This window comes from Cavia porcellus, unplaced genomic scaffold (genome assembly GCF_034190915.1).
Source record: "Cavia porcellus strain 051 isolate PalLab524CR breed Dunkin Hartley unplaced genomic scaffold, mCavPor4.1 scaffold_8, whole genome shotgun sequence".
Classification (NCBI taxonomy): Eukaryota; Metazoa; Chordata; class Mammalia; order Rodentia; family Caviidae; genus Cavia; species Cavia porcellus.
The window spans coordinates 91,415,535-91,429,989 of NW_026947491.1; the positions used below are offsets into that span (position 1 = coordinate 91,415,535).

Sequence of the window (14,455 nt, forward strand, 5' to 3'; positions counted from 1 at the left end):
TGCGAAGCACCATCTCCACAGGGCGACAGATGTGCTCCAGCCCGCCCCCTACCAAACACACCGCTGCCCTGCAGAAGGGCCCAGTTTCCACTGCCAGCACCTGCAGCTGTTTGCCTGAAGGTGTCGGTGGTGATCTGGAGCCCACTCTGCCTGGGACTCTTGCAAGGTGAAGAGCTGGGGACCAGCAACCCTGGGGAGCACAGGATGCTCTCCTGCCCGTCCTGGTGCTGCAGCCCGCCTGGCTTCCTGGCAGTGAGCTCAGCAGCAGCAGCGCAAAGCCCGGGGTGCCCGGAGTGCAGCTGGCCATTCCCTTTGCCTGCTCCCTCCTCACGTGTCCTGCAATCACCTCCTAAATGCATCATTTCCCGGGAGCCCCTGTCTCGGAGTCTGCTTTTCGAGGACTCTGGAATAAAACAGGTTGCAAAATGTCAAGCTCAAAGTGGTTCTGAACAAAAACAGCCCTTGTCTTCTTGAAGAAGTCTCTGCAGACTGTCTGCTGTTTCAAGGCAGCATTAGGAAATGACCCAGACTGTCACACCAGCCCTGCCGCATCTGCTCCAAGGGTGCGTGCTGAGCTCCTCCCGTGTCTTCACCTCCCCATCATCCTGCACCTTCATCCTTCACCATCCCTTCACCCGGAAGTGAGTTCCAAGCTGGCGCTGTTCCAAACTAGCCCACCGCCTCCATGCCCCCACCGCCCTGGGCCATCTCCATCCCTCTTCCCTGCCAGATGGGTCCTCACCTGCTAGCCTGTCACAGAGCCTCCTGAGAGGCCCGCCCACTTCTGCTCCTGACCCTTCCATCCAGCTAAAGCAGCTAAAGAAGTCACACAGAAACGTAAGTCAGTAGCACTGTCCTCATGGGACTTGTTATGGTTTGTGCCTGGATGTCCCCCAAAGCCTCATGAGGTCATGGAGGCCGGCCTTTCAAAGGCAGCTGAGTCTAGCATTTGTGATTGGTTGGTTGTCTGGCGCTGGTGCGATTGGTTAGTTGTCCAGCACTGGGATTGGTGGTGTGAGTGCTGCACCCACCCAGGGGCGGAGCTGGCATACTATATAAAGGAGAGAAGGCGGGTACTTTTACCATTTCGCACTTTTGCTCTTGCCACTTGCAGCCACCATGAACAGCTGCCCTCAGCCTCACACCCTGCCTTGGAGCCAGCTGAGCATGGCTGAAACCTCTACAAACTCTAAGGCAAATAAGCCTTTCCTTCCTTCATTTTGGGCTTTGGGTATTCTGTCCCAGCAGTGAGAGAAAAGTAACCAAGACAGGAGTCTAACCCACACTGCACACAGAATGGAAGCTCACTCCCATTTTGGACCAAAAAGATTTCTATTATTCCTTTGAAGTCACAGTTCCTTTTATCCTGATGCTACAAGGACCTCACTGTCCCCTCTTCTCCTGCACAGGGCCCAGCCTCTCCAGCCTGCTGGCCTCGCTGCGTGGTCTTCCCTTCTCTCAAATATTTTTCCCGGTATCCTCATGTGACCTGGTTTCAGAGCTTCTCCAAGGGCTTCCTGTTTATCTAATTAAAATCACCCTGTCACTTTCCAGCACTGTGCTGTTTATTTCTGCCACTGAACCTACAGGAAGCTCTGATTCAGATTTTTGCTTATTTCTGCATTCAGAAAATATACACTCAGCACCTTTTGTCTCTGGCCAGGGGTGAAAGGCACACAGTGATCGCCCACAGGAATGGTCCTGTCTGCACCAGGGAGAGAGACAGAGTTAAATGTGCAGCTTTGTGGCATTTGTGAGGAGTGTTGTATGCAGAGTGCAGTGGACATAGACCAGAAAACTGGCCTCCTGCAAGTAAAACTGAGCTGAGGGCCTGGACAGGAAAAGTTAGGTCCACAGACCTGGCTGGCCCACGCCTGCCCACTCCCAAGACACCCTAGAGAGGTGCTTCCAGCCCCAGAGGCTCACCTGGAAAGGGGACTTCTGCATGCCCAGGGCCTGGGGCCACAGTTGCTGCTGACCCTGTGGTTACGGGAAGTGCCTGGTTTTGCTCTGGGAGGTTGAAGACCAAATGACTGAGGTTGGTCACACAGATACTGCATGGCAAGTGGCTGGGCGGCCCCCACTCAAAACCCCAGACACTCACTCAGGGGAGGCTCCTGCTTGGCCGTGGGTCACTGGTGTTACCCACCATCGCTGATGGAGGTGAAGTGTGTGTCTGAGGGACTCCTCCGGGAGAGGACGCATGACAGTGTGTGCCTCATGCCTCCTGGACATGCTTTTCCCCTTTCTGGGTTTGACGTGTGTCCTTTGATTACAATAAGGTGTCACCAGAGCATGCCAGCTTCCTGAGCCCCTAACACATCGTCAAGCCTGGGGGTCACCTCAGGGACACAACAGACTTTGAAGAGGGGTTTCAAGGCAAGTGCACAGCGCTATGGATGAGTTTGCAGTGGAACCTCAGGAGGGCTGGCTCAGCAGACGCTCAGGAGAGAGTGGGAGAGGAAAGGGAGGGTGCGAGAGACATCTTCCCTCTTCACAGGGGAGGGGCAGTCCATCAGTGGACGCTGGGTTGCCACCACAATGCCTGGCACACCACAAGGGACAAGGAGCACTTGCAAAGTACATGAATAATAAATACCTGAACATATGAGTGAAGGGCAAATGGATGGATGCCAGGATGAGTCTGGAATTGGTGATGCATCTTTCCAGTAAAGATAATTATTGTTAATACTTGCTATCTAGTCATCTCTCAGTAACTCGGGGTGCCTTCCTCAATGGCATTCTTGGAAAGTAGCTGCAGGGTGGCCATCAAAACAACAGAAAAGAAAGCAAGTCCAACCAGCTGAAGTTTTCAGCTAACTTCAGTAAAGCTGTGTTGCAGTAAGGTTGAATGTATCTGCAGGAAGGACTTCTCATTTGTGCAGGTAATAAAATCCTTCATAACTATACAGACACTGGGAGTCAAGTGTCCTGGGTGTTAATGGCCACGTCTTAGAAATGAGAAATACAAGGTTGCTCTGTTGAAAAATCACCAACAAATTAGCAACCGTGTGAATATCACAATTCTACCTTCTAAACACTCTGGAAATAGCACGCATTCCCTTTAGGGAAAAGCAATTTGGAAGGGAAGCAAGGAAAGGAGGCTTAAAGCCAGAGCCTCAGGGTCATGACGGGTTCTGACACTAGCCAAGTGACACTGGACACTTGGACCAAGGGCACTACTGGACCTTGGCCAGCCTCTCGTCTGTGTATTTGTCTATTAAATAGAAATAATAAAATTTGCTAGGGATTGTGTACCTCTGAGGATGGCTGGATGGACTTTGCAGAGCTCCATGGAACTAGGAACAGCTCTCAGCTCGCATACCCTCTGCTGGGACAAAGATGCACCGGGTTCGTGAGATTCACCCCGTGCTGTGGGAGCCTGGGATGGGGAAGAAGAGGTCACTGTCTCTGCAAGATGGCAGCCACCGTCAGAACAGAAAATGGCTGACAGTGGGCGCCAGAATGGGCCTCCCTGGAGGGGACCCTGGCTGCGCTCTTTTCTAGTCTTACCTGAAGCTTAGAACTCAGTTTTCTCATCTTTAACATGGTGACAGAGCATGTGCCTGGGTCACTGAGGGATTCACCAAGAGAACACCCCTGAGACAAAGCCCGCAGCACCAGCCTGTAGTCAGCTGCATGGCGGCTGCCACAAGCCATCCAAGCTGGAAATCTGGGGATCACCGGGCCCCCTCATGGACAACACTCGATCCACTTCAGACCTGATTGGCCTGCAGCTGGAAACACATCTTGTTTCGCTCCCCTGAGCTGGATTTTCACTGCCCTGTCCTCTCTTTTAATCAGTTCCCCTGGAACACACCGGGCCTGTGGCTCTCATGCTGAGCCTGCTGTCAGTGGAGAAGGGCTGACCCTACTCAGTTTGGGCTCCTGCAAACTGACTACACCAGGTGACGCAGAAGCATTTATTCCTCACAGCTCTGGACTTTCTCGAATTTCTTGAGATCTTCTACTCCCGCCCAGTGGGTACCATATTCTGTCCACTGTTTTCATTTTCAGACCCTCCACAGTCTTTTCTACAAGAATCCCAAGCCAGGAGAGCACCAAACGGGCACTGCGGGGGAGACACATGGGCAGAGAAGTCTTTCTTGGGTGCATCCAGTGTTACTTTCTCTGTCCGACTGCGTGCCATCCTCCCTGGCCTCTCCCTGATCAGTATTGCATCCAGGAGAAAGTAAAAGCTTTCAGTCGAACAATCATCAATTAAAACCCACGCTGCCCTGGCCAACCGACGTCACCTCCCCATCAGCGCAGCAAATGAGACCCCTTTCCAGGGAAGGCTGGCCAACAAGAAAGCAGACCGTGAGCCGGGAGCACCCAGCGTGTGCCACCAACACTTGTGCCTTTCGGCGTTCTCTCCTTCCCTCCAACAACATCCCTCACCCCTCAGGTCTAGTGAAATCCTGCTCCCCAGTCGTGGACCCAGACACAGGAAGAGCCTGGTTCTCCCCAGACAAGGTTGCCAGGCAGGCTAAGAAGTCCCCAGTTAAAGCAGGACTCCGGCCAGCAGCACCCTCGGTTTCCATCTGTCTCACCTGTCGTTGGGATGTACTGTACTGATACTAAAAACAATGATCGCAAATTCAAATTTAACTAGGTGTCTGCTTTTGCTTGCTGCACAGCGTTTCCCTACCTAGAGGGACGTGGTGGTACTCTGAACAGAGGAAGGGGATGCGTGTCCGAGCACACCCAGGAGAGGCGGGTCCAAGGCGAAGAAGGTTCTGGCTGCTTTTCGGCTCTCATTTCAACCCTGAGACCGGGCCATCGCCAAGCTGCAGGTGCGGCGAGCCTTCGGAGGACATGCGTTCTTTCCCTCTCGCTTTCTCATTTCTTCGTAGCAGTACTTAGGAGGACGTATAATTTTGTAAGGTCATTGTATGTGGTTGTCGTATTTTACAAGCAGAAGGAAATCTGCAACTTCCTCGTGTGCATCGCATCATGTAAACCTAAAGGGGCTGGGACCCGACAGACTGATCTTTTCAAATCAATCCAAAGCTGCATAGCTCTTTGGAACAGAATCAAGTCTCAAAGTCAGACTCTCGGAAACATAACCACTGTCCTTCTCCCTGATCTTCTCTAGAGCGTCAGGTCCTGAGTCAGGGGGGAGGCACATCCTCGAGGACTCTGCTTCCCCGGAGGCCGCGATTCCCTCCAAATGTGCTCATGACCCAGCACAGCCCAGTTTGCAAAATCCAGGGCAATCATCTCACCGCATGCCAGCTCCGTGCTGAGCCAGCCCTGGGCAGGGGAGAGTGGCAGGCAGCCTGCCCTTTGTTCCCAGCCCCTGCACCAGCTGAGAGGTTCCTTTGAGCTCACCACAAAAGGATAAAGGTCCGAAAAGAAGCAGCTTTTAAGATCTAAGCTGAGGAGAGACCACCCCAGCACAGGCAGGCCAGGCGGTGGGCTCTCAGCTGTCCCCGCGGGACACTGTCTGCTCTGCCCAGAGCCCGGGCTCAGCCAGATAAAGGCCAGGCTCTGCACCCACAGGGGACTTCACCTCAGAGCAGCTGCTGGTGCCTTTAGCATGGCACCAGCCGCCAACTCAGAGGGGCTCTCCCTCCTTGGGCACCCAGTGCCTCTGGTGTACCTCTGAGAGGGTGGGACTTTGAAGGAAAAAACAATTTTTTTTAATTTAAAAATAAGATGGGGCTGGGGACGTGGCTTAGCAGTAGAGTTCTTGCCTTGCATGCACGAGGCCCTGGGTTCGAGCTCGAAAACCACAATAAATAAATTCACACATAACAATCCCCGTGAAACCCATGTCACGCTCAGGTGGCTTTTATTAATTACTCTCTAGTTCAAGAAGGCCCTGATGGCCAATAGGACCGTGGACTTGGTGAACACAAGCAAGTCCCAGCCCCACCGTGCTACTGGGTCAAGAACCACTCTGAACCCCAATTTTCCCAGCTGCAAAATGGGTGTTACAAGTGTTCCTTGCTCAGAAGGCCAGCAGGAGGCTGAACAAAAAAACAAGCAATCAGTGAAGCTGGGCGTGGCATCCGGCACCTGGAGGAGTCGTGAATATCAGGTGATTTTTATTTTACCAACCACAGCAGAATGACTTACATCATATGATATAGGCCCTTGTTCCTCTGCCGTGTCAGGGAGAACGAGCTGTGCCTAGAAATGTGATTAGAACAGAAATCTGACCCTTGAAAAGTGACCCGTAATTTTTTTGGTTATGACTGCTGTTGATGATGCCATTGTTAGCACTGAACAAGAAATTAACTAGGCAACCTGTGGAAACGCAGCTCGACTGTCCTACCCACTGATTAGCTCATGAGTCTCGGCCCTGAAGTTTTGAGAACAGAAAAGGAAGAGGAAACCTTACAAGAGAAGGCAGTGAAATACGGCTTAAAATCCCCTGAAGCAAGAGAGGAACCAACACTTCCTGGTTTTATAAATAAAGTTTTACTGAAGCACAGTTCTGCTCATTTGTTGGCTGGCTGTTTTTGCATTAGAACAACAGAGCTGAGCGGTCTCAAAGAGACTTATGAACTAAAATTCCCAAAAACTCCTCCCTGCGCTTCTGTAGAGAAAGGTGGCTGACCTCACGGCTACAGAGAAAAGGGCGGGTCCTCTGCAGAACTGGCACATAGTTGGCCATTCGTGAATACCTTCCGGGAAAACAAAATGATGAGCTGGATATTGCAATAGGCAGCGAGTGCTGATTTGTTGCTGATCTGACCAACAAGGGCTTCAAAACACTTCACACTCAGGAGCCAGCTCCATCACTGTCCTGGGGAACTGACGGACTGAGCCGGAGAAGAGTAGGAAATAAATATCACTGGGAATGGACCCACGGATACCGGGCTCCCGACGGTGAACGCCAAGGGTTCTCTCCACCCTGCTCCAGCAGCAGCAGGGGAAAGGAAGCTGGTAATCGCAGAAGGCGTATCGCATTTTATATTGAGATACTGAGGACAATGGGGGGCCCGGGAGGCGCTGTGGTCAGGTCTCTGAAGTGATGCGTTTGCCTGTCAGCACACAGGAAGTGGCACCCAGCCAGAATTCCTCAACGCCCTTTGCAAACCGTGCTGGCCTCTGGTCTTCCCGTCTCAGTGGATGGCCTCTTCACTCCTGAGTCGCAGGCCAAAAATCATGGAGTCACCCTTGACTCTTCTCATTGGTAACGTCCAAACTATCACCAGACATGGGACCTCCTTGTACAATCTATCTCCTCACCCCCTCCCTGCCCGCCCTGGTGCCACCATCATCTCTCGCCTGCTTGGGTGCAACAGCCCTTAGGAATCCTTCTCCTCTCTGTCCTCCACCACCTGCTCTCCACCCGGCAGCCGGGATAGTGGCCTCTTAACAAGGGCCAGGTTGGGTCCTTTGGGTACTCAGGACTGTAATGCTTCCCAGAAGCCTCGCCCCGCCTCCCATGCCCACCAGGGGTCTCCCTCTCCCTGTCCTCTACCCAGAATGCTCTCTGCTGGATCCATCCAGTGAGTTCCCACACTTCTTCTAAATCTTTCTCATATTTTGCCTTTCCATGAGAATCACTTCGACATACCCTACTTAAAAACACCTTTCCTTGCTCTCCAAGACCCCCTTACATGGCCCTGCTGGCTCTCTTGAAATTTGTAATAATTTTAACATTTTATTTTATAAAAAGTTGTGTTATGAGCCTTTTTAGAGACCTCTGCTTATCTCAGTTTTCTGACTTTTAAAACAAAGATAATAACATTATGTTCCTCCTGGAAATGTTGAGAAGATTAACTGGTTTAAGGTATGTGAAGCAGTATATAACAAGTTGTACATTCATGCAGGCCGGCGTGTGGATCGCCTACCATGTATCAGGCACCACCCGAGGAGCACTGTGGGAAGTTGCTCTTGGGGACTTGATATCTCAGTGGGGAACACACGAGGTATCACCGAGAGGGGACTGGAAAGGGATGGGTGCCATGGAGTGGCTTAGTGACCACATGAGCTTGGGGGCACTCAGGGGTGGCTTTGCTGAGAGACAACATTTAAATGAGAATGAGGACAAAGGGAAACAGTTGGGCAGAGGAAATCCCTGCGGGAACGCCAAACCTAAGAATTAACTTAGGGTGTTGGAGACATAGGAGGAAGGGGGACGGGAAGCTTAACACAGTAAACTCTGGATTCCTTCATGAGGAGACCAGAGTTCGAATCAGACAGGACCCAAGACCAGAACAAGGAGGTGGTGCTTGGTGCCAGGCCATTGCAGAGTGCTACGCTGGGAGCACTTGGTCCTGTTTCTGTCTTTAGAGGAGGACTCAGCGCTGTTTGCAGCCTGGATTGTAGGGAACAAGAGTTCTTGTACGACTGAGATGGAGTAGCATCGCCACTGCCAGGATGTAAGCAAGAAATTGTGGTGGCTGAAGCAGAGAGAATGGGGGGAGGTGAGAGGGTTTGTAAGAGGGTTCTACCGGTTCAAAGCGCTGAGAAGTGCTGGCTTCGCAGGTCAGGGAAAGAGAAGACAGAAAAATCAGGCCTGAGCAATTGGGTGGATAAAGCCCATCACTGCACGTAGTAATTCATCGCTGCCCACCAGGAAGCGGCACCCTGCCCAGAGGACGTCCTGGGGAGAGGAGCCCGTTTGTGTCCCTGGCCTGAGTGAATGACGGGGAGGACGGGGTGGGGCAGGAGGGAGTCGAGGGAGGGGCTCGGAAAAGCTTTGCCTACTCCACAATTTCTCCTGGAGCAGGACCTGCTGACTGGTTTCCACCAGAAGGAAAAGCAAAGGTCACAAAAAGAGAGAAAGTTTGCTGTGTGGAAAGATTTAAACTAACAGAGGAAAAGGAAGCGGCCAGCGGGGTGGGGATGCCTGCCCAGAAAGCTGCCTCCGGAGAGGGCCTGGGTCCGTGTGGGTACAGTACGCCCAGCCGCTGGGTCGGCTCCGAGGGGGACGGGTGGGTTTATCTCTCCCAGCAAAGCACACTGTGGAGGAGCCAGGCAGGGGGCACAGGGTGGTGGGCACCAGGAACATTTGCCCATCGGCTAATCCCACCTTCGTTGCAGGAGGCGAAGCTTTACAGAGAGGCAGAGCCTCAGTCCCAAAGTTCAGTCCACCCTGAGCCACCACCATGTCAGCCAAACCTCGTGATCTCTTGAGCCCTGGGATCTGATGGCCACGATAACCCCCGCCTAAAAAACTTAGTGCCTGAGAAAAGGCAGCGGGCCAGGAGAGGGCTTCTCTACCAAGATGAGGAGTTTAGGCTACTTTCTAATCATGGACAGGCTAAGCTCGGCTGTGTTAGGGAAGCCCCAGAGGGTGCTGATTTTAATCCACTTTTGATCCTAAAGAGTGGCTGTTCCAGCTCTACAGGCTGACGGGACAACTTGGACAAGATCTCACCATGGCAACAAGTCTCCGCTTAAATATGCTCCCACTCCCCTCTTCTCCAACATCCTAGAATGCCTCTGAGTTTCCTTGGAAGAAGCAATTTTAGGGACTGAAGCAATTTCAGGTTCCTTGAAGAAGAAAAATGACTCTGTATACTCCCCAAGGAGATATATATGTCTATCTCCAGCACTGAAGCCAATCATGAGTATGTTTGAGATTTAAAGAAATTTGCGGGGGAATCCCCTTAGGATGAGAGAGGAGAAGAATATTTCAAGGCCCCTCACTGTGGAGCGGCAGAGTGTGGAGGGCGTCACCCCAGGCTGAGGCACGCGGTGCAGGTCCAAGTCAGAGCTGGGCAGATCCACAGCGAGACCTTTGTATGTGCTGGGCCGACCGCCCTTTCTGAGCATGTAGACTTGGTACGGAAAGGTGGGAGGAGCCCGTGAGGACGAAATCTATTTCATTTATCCAAAATAGAGGAGGATGGAACACAGCGCCTGGGGGGTGACTGCCCAGCTGGGTCATAATAACCCAACAGAGTAAGAAGGGGAAGCGCCGGGTTTAGGGGACAGCACTGTGACAGTGCGGGGGCCCAGGAGCAGTAAGGCTTGATTTTTGTGAGTAGCTCAGGGAATGGGAAGAGAAAAACAAGCGCAGGTTTTAGCAAAGGCCCTTAAAGGGACTTTCACTGCGTCTATAATAGGATGGGTTGGTGCATATAGCCAACGTGTAATGATCCAGTCAGAGTAAGTACAGTCGTGGGCCAGGAGGAAACCGAGAAGCTGAGCCCCATCCTCCTGTTAGCCAGGCTGCTGCAGGCCAGGAGACAAGAAGAGCGAGCTCCCCGCCACCGCCACCGTCCCCGCCCGGCCCTGACACAGGCTGGCGTGACACAAGTGAGGTAAAAAACAAAACTGAACGTTGGGATCGTGGGACCACTGCAGGCCTGAGGCTGTCCTCTCAGCGTCTATGAGAAGAACCACGATATGCAATACAGCAACTTGGGGGGAGAGGGGGTTCCTGCTGATTTGTTTTTGGAATCCAGCATTGTTCTCACGGCTTTCTTTGTTCTGATTTATTCTTTTGTTTTATCCCCTTTAAAATAAACAAATAAATAAAAGCAAGATAACTGCGTTTCCTCCTCTTTGAACATTTTTAAAGTTTTGGTTAGCGTGTAAGACTGTATGCGTTTATGGCATACAGTTTCTGTAGTGTGCAATGGTACCACTCAAATCAGGGTGACTGGCATTTCCGTGTGCTAATCACTATTTTATATCGGGAGCCTTCGAGCTCCTCTCCTCTAGTCCTTGACAGAATAATCAGTCAGAGTGTTGGGAGGGTGGTGGTATTTGCCTGAGTTTTCCTATCTGTTTGTCTCCGATGCTGGGAAGCTTTCAATTTGGCCAGTTATTTTCAGTCCTTTGCAGAGATTACTAACCACACAGGAGCCCTTTTCCTGGTATCTGCAGTATATCAGTTACCAGACAGATGAAGATCCCACCCTTAATGAGCCTATATTCTAATTAGGGACTAAGACAGAGAAAATAAACACAGGAAGCATGTGAAAGTTTGGGGGAAGTTCTGGGGTGCGAGGGACTGAATGTGGAGGACGGGAGACAGAATGTTCCCTTTTGCAGCACGGGTCTTGTGAGAAGGTGGCTTTGACAAGGGCTTGGAGGAAACAGAATTGATCACAGGACTGCCGGGGGAGGCTTCTGCACCCTGGCAAGGTGTGATCAGCAGAACTGGGGTCCCCGTCTCAGGTCAAAGGCGTGGCTCTGTCCTGTGGTGTGAACTCCAAGCCACTAGTGATCCACTTGCCCGTGTCCCGCTGGGCAGGGATGACCCGCAGACTCTAAGGGGCCACTGGGACTCGGGACCCCAGTCTCTTCGGCTCTGGTCCCAGCTGGGGAGGTGAGGATCCAACCACAGCTTTGTGTTCTTTGGGACTTCGGCAGCCACGGCCACGTCTCAGCGAGAAACAGGCAGGCAGCACCCAGTTCAGGTCTGCATCCCCTGGGCAGTTAGAGGAGCTCGGCTCTCCACTCACCCGCTAGGGGTCAGCGTCAGCAGAGCGCTCGCCTGGACCGAGGTTACCTGGCCCCTCCGGCTAGTTCAGCCTCACACCATCCTGCTGACCCCAAGGAATCACTGAGTCCCGTAAGCCTCCATTCCCACAGCTACCAAATCAAGGTAACACTCGTTGCCTTGGTCACAAATTGACAGTCACTTGGCCCTGAATCAAGGCCAGCAGCTTCCTGACACTGTTGGTTTCAAGCAGGAGCCTAAAGAGATGTCTTTCTATGGTCTGTTGGCCATTTCAGAACTTGGGCAGTGAAATAGTCAGTTCATTAGAAAGAAACAGCTTGAAGCAACCCCACCACCACCACCACTCCGGTGAGGGCTGTGAGCGTGGCCCAGGACGGAGGCACCCTCATTTACTGGGACCATGCCATGCTGGGACCTGGAGCGCCAAGCCAGCCCTCCCCCGTGCCTGTTTTGTTTTGTTGAGCTTCAGTATACATGAAGGTGTGGACAGCTATTTTGAGGAGAACAGGAGACTCTACAACAGCCATTCCTGACTTCCCTAATGTCTGGTTTTGAAGACCTAAAACGCCTTCCTCATTCTGTTCGGATCAGTTTTATACTACGTTGTTTTATATGAATTCTCTGTATGTGAAGACATGGGCAGCTATTTGGAAGAAAACAAGAGACAATATGATAGACAGTGAAGATCTCAGGTCGTCTAGCTTTGAAATTTATACCTCTTACACTGCTTTCTTATGTCCTATTTTGTTCTGTTTTGTTGTGTTTAACTTTACCCCCTTTAAAATAAAAAAATTTAAAAATAAAAAAGAAACAAAAACCAAATTGAGGGTCGCATTTAAGTGAGATCATAGACACAAACGCGTGCCAGAAGCTCCAGTGCACGAGGTGACACAGCTGCGCCTCAGAGCCAGGCAGACTCCAGCTCTGTTATCTGTTGTATAAATAAATGGGTAAGAAGATGTCACAGTGCGTTAACAACTGAGAAAGAATCTTCCTGCTAGTTATGACCTGCACAATAAAAGTAAAGCATATCAAACAGCTGGCTACCTATATAAATCAGATAAAACATTGTTTAGATTTTTTCCCTTGAAGATGTTTTTAAGCAGAGGTTACTTCAAAACAGTGAAAAACTAGGGGCGATCTGCGGTTTAGTTAACTGTGTCCTTTGATCTAGGAAAAATAAAAGATATTCTTACCCAAAACAGGGAGAAAACAGGACAATGGAGAAAAAAAAAAAAAAAGAATGTGTTACTCAGAAGATCAGCACAGGAAAGATGTTTTAAAAGTCTGAGTTATGAATTGCTCTCTTCGTGAACAGAGCACGCTGTTGGATTGTTTAGATGTTATGGTCAGATGGGAAGAAGGGCCAAGAAATTCCAGGTGTCAAGAGTAAATAGGAGGTCCAGCTGAATCCCACACGGGGCTATTTGTTTAGAGCTGGATTCCAGCAGAAACGCCTACTCAGCCAGAAACCTCTGAGCTGGGGCAGAAAACTCAGTCTGTCCTACCGAGAGAGCATTTTCCCTGCTACTTAAAACCATGAAGTAAGACTTTGGAAACTGTCTTCGATGGATGTTTGCTCCATTTTGGCCAGAATGTAAATTTTACAAAAGAACAAAGCTATGGAAGGTCCGGGGAGGGGAGCGGGGACTTGCAGCCCATCCCGGGATCCCTGAGGGTCTGCAGGGACTTCTTGTCCCCTGTGTAAAGCTGGCCTTCCCAGAGCACCAACTTCTCTTGAGAAAAATTCTGGAAACTCCTGGGCCAGCTGAAACTACGTAGGACAAGTTCTGCCGTTTTCTAAATGGATGCTCAAGAAACATAAATCCCAAGCCACTGTCCTGAGATACTTTTCTTCTTCCTCTTGGCCAAAGCCACCAAAGGATGAAAAAGCACGTGTATACCAGGAAATTAACCCCAGATTCCCAATTTCTGCCTTGGTTTTTTTTTTTTTTTTTTTTTTTTTTTTTCTCCTGTTGTGGTTGCTTGTTTGTTTTTCTTGCAGAGCAAAAGGTGCTATTGGTCCCCCTGTGGATATCTGGGCAGGTCCCACTTGAGGATAAACTCAAAGCCCAAGGCCATCCCCCGAGAGGTCAGACCAGAGGTCTGAGCTTGTGGCGTGGAGCCCTCAGCATCTTACACCAGGCCCACGCAGCCCAGGCTGAGTCTGCACCACTGCTCAAAGAGACCGTGAGCCCAGGTAAGTGACTCCTTTTCTGTGCCTCAGTCTGCTCAGCTGAAAAATGGGAAATATAATAAAACCCACCAGCATCTAATATGTTGCATTCAACACTTTAAATTTAAATGAACATCTAAACTTATTAAAACCACATGAAGACTGGATTAAGCATATCTTCAAAATTCAGGAAGCTGGTGACTTTGCAGTCTGAGGAGCACCTGGCATGGGATGGCACGCTGGATGATGACGATGGCAGGAAAGTGCCACCCCGTCCTGGCTCCTCCTCCAGGCACACACAGAACATTTCTTACCCAGGGGACTCAGGCCCGTGCCACCAAGCAAGGTAATGAAACAGGGCAGGGGCAGTTGGGCACAGACACAGGAGCCCAGCGTTGTCCCCCGGAGGTGCCCGAGACATCGGCTGCTGCCCTCTTTCCCCCTCAGACTCCACTGGGGAGACTCCTCCTGCCACCAAGGGCATGCCACCCATGCTCCCCTTCACTGCTGCCACTGAGGACAGCACACGGGGCCACAGGAGGTGGCACTGATAGAGGAGACCCAAGGAGGAGAGCAAGGGTCCAGCAGACCCGCTGGAAGCAGAGAGCCCTGACCGCCCTGTGCTCAGCAGGTCACAGGCTTCAGTCTCCAACACTCTGGACAAAGACAGAGGTGACAGCCATCATCAGCCAACGGGACTACGAACCACAGGAAGGAAGTGGAGCTCAGGCCCACATGCTCAGGGACTCAGATAGCACAGCTGCGACAGGGGAATTCCAGACCCACCTCGGGGCTGCAGCTATAGAGAGCGGGGCTTTGTGGGGCTGCTGGGCCTCATGTTTGCATATGGTGTGATCGTCCTGGTGGAGAAGGACAGCGTCCTCCAGGACCTGGGTGTC

General features: G+C 51.4%; 1 non-coding gene across 1 annotated transcript; it reads left to right on the forward strand.

The window, feature by feature from the left end:
• The first annotated feature begins 11,561 nt into the window (after positions 1 to 11,561).
• Positions 11,562 to 11,698, forward strand: LOC111755537 (small nucleolar RNA SNORA2/SNORA34 family). Its single transcript, XR_002790084.1, has one exon. It is a non-coding gene; the product is annotated as a small nucleolar RNA SNORA2/SNORA34 family (small nucleolar RNA).
• Positions 11,699 to 14,455: the final 2,757 nt, after the last annotated feature.